Source organism: Pteropus vampyrus, unplaced genomic scaffold (assembly GCF_000151845.1).
Source record: "Pteropus vampyrus isolate Shadow unplaced genomic scaffold, Pvam_2.0 Scaffold22, whole genome shotgun sequence".
Taxonomy (NCBI): Eukaryota; Metazoa; Chordata; class Mammalia; order Chiroptera; family Pteropodidae; genus Pteropus; species Pteropus vampyrus.
In genome coordinates, this window is record NW_011888803.1 from 7,699,857 (window position 1) to 7,702,391 (window position 2,535).

Below are 2,535 nucleotides of genomic sequence, written 5' to 3' on the forward strand. Positions count from 1 at the left end.
GGAAACTGTATTCAGAGCTACAAACTGAAAAGGGGAAAGCAAAATTAGTTTTTGAGACATGTTATCCAGAAAAGCGGAGAAGTATTTAGTTAGCTTGTTCTGTTAAATCTGTTGTCATAATTATTATGAGCAGCATTCATTTCAGGATGGCTAGAATACAAGTAGGAAAACATTACTCAAAACTTCCTCCACACTCCCAAAGACAATCTCTTGACGTTTCCCTCAGTTTTTTATATATATGTAGTCATAGCATCTAACAATTTTAGAATCTGATTCTTTTCCTCCTGAACATTGTCTTACGTTACTCACATTTAGAGAGCATTTGTTAAATCTAATAGACCATTCCTTGGAAATGTCAATTTTAACTATTTCTCTGTCATTGGACATCCCAATAATGTTTGCTTTAATAAAGAACTACATAAGGAACATTTCTAAGCATAATGTTCTTTCCCGTCATTGGGTCTAAGCGAAGAACATTTCTGAGGCTACAATCTGCCAAACCGCTTTCTGATAGGACTGTAGCAACTGGGTTTCACCACCAACAAAGGTGGAGGTTCCCGAGAAGTAGTATAGGCTCAAGAAAATGTTGCTAAATGAGTGGTTTCCCTGTAGCCTTCCCAACCACATGTCTTAGTGATTTCAGCACGTTAAAAACTAAAGACTGTCAGAAACGGGAAAGTGGGAAAGTTTACCAGTGAGAGGAGAAAGGGAAGGATTTGCTCAGTGAATACGGGGGAAATACGGTGCTGAGCCTAAGGAGTGGCTGGAGAGGCATGTCTGTGCCTCGTTTGGTCCTCCACAGACTTCAAACTGATAGAGGCCATAACTGCGAGTTAGTAAAAAACATCTGCCAGAAGAGTGACATGTTCTGATCGGTTTCTAAAGGACAACCACAGCACGTGGAAGATCTCCTACACTGGGCGAAGCCAAGAGGCAGGGCTACCTGGAGAGGTGACTGACTGCAGGAGTCCAGGTTTGCAAGGAGTCTAGGTTTACAAGGAGTCCAAGGAGGAAACTGAAGAGGAAATAAGTCTGGGAGGGAAGGGACTACTGACAAACTCAGTGTTAGACAAGGTGGGTTTGATGTGTCAGGTAGAAATGTCGACATCACGTAGAATACCGCTGGAATCCCGCAGCAGCCATCCTGCTTACGTGGCTGACATACTCCTGCCACGTTGAATGAAAACAAACAGCAGGTGCTTAACAAACTAATATCTCTAAGGCACGAGGGTTAACATTAGATTAATGTAAAAAGCTTCTACCTAAGGAAAAATAATGACCTAATAGGCAAAAGATAATATGGTTTTCAGAAACACAGAAACAAGTTACTATAGAGTTTTGAACCAAATGCTGTTCTTAGCACTGGGGGCCATATGTCCGTTAAGTCAGTGTGGCTTTGGGGACAGCCCAGTCCCTGATGAATGTCTATGGACAGCTCTGTTTGGAAGCTGTGGTACTACTTCACATGCAACAAAATAAAACCTTCTACCACTTTAACCCAGAAAATGGGCTTTCCTTCCAAATTTCCCTATTTCTGTCAGTGACTTACTTCAGTCTCCTACCAAAAAAACATTTACTTCAAAATAATCAAGTACTTAAAACTATGTGTTGAATTAATTAATCTCTCCCTCTCTTCAGTCTTCTAAGGTCTGTCTGCCCCTATGATGTTTCTCTGATCCAGTCTTTCTACTCCACACTGACGTCAACACTTATCTCTGGATTATTACTGAAACCTCCAAGGAAGTCTTCACTCCAACCTCTTCACCCTCCAGTCCAAGCTGCAGTAAAACCTAAACTTCACAGAAGATAGCTTTCTGGTCGTATCTCTTGCTTAATAATATGGAAAGTCTAAATGCAAAGGAAAAATCCATACCCAGATGGCTGGGATTAATTCCTCTTTTACGTGGCCTCCTTCCATCTCCCCATTGTCAGCTTTTCCCTGTGCTTTTCTCCTCCCATAATATCAGACCTATTTTTCCATCTTTTTCTCATGGGGTTTATTCTCTTTATCTCATACTTTCTTCTTCTGTGTCTAACTAAGCCAACATTGAAAGGCTATTTCAAAGTCTACCTCAAGACAGCCTGCCTTGGCACCTCTTGTCCCCATCCTGTATCAGTAAGAACCACATCATGAACTACTGGTCAGTCTTCTACTTGGTTTTGAACATACGTCTCTGTTCCCCAACTAGACAGGAAACACCATGTCTGACCCTCTCTGCTCCACGACTAGATACACAGGGTAAAGTCTGAACCAGGGCAGAGGACACAAATGTACCCCAAACACGGACCATGCTCAAGCCTTTGCTGCATCAGTGACACATCTGAAGAACTCAAGCTGCTCTTCATAGAGACCTGGAGGGGACGTCCAGTTAAGCAAATCACAACATGAAGATTATTTAACAGTGAGACAGGCAGTTCTCAGCATAAGTATTTTCCATCTGCACCTCTAGCCTTCGAATAATGAAATTAAAGCTGGTTTCTGTGGATATCAATTACAACTCTAACAGCGCTATCAATAATTCATATTTCTCATAG

General features: G+C 41.6%; 1 protein-coding gene across 1 annotated transcript in view; it reads right to left on the bottom strand.

The window, feature by feature from the left end:
- MCOLN2 (mucolipin 2) overlaps positions 1 to 2,535 on the bottom strand; it is a 63,223-nt gene that overhangs the window by 4,889 nt on the left and 55,799 nt on the right. The window lies entirely within an intron of this gene.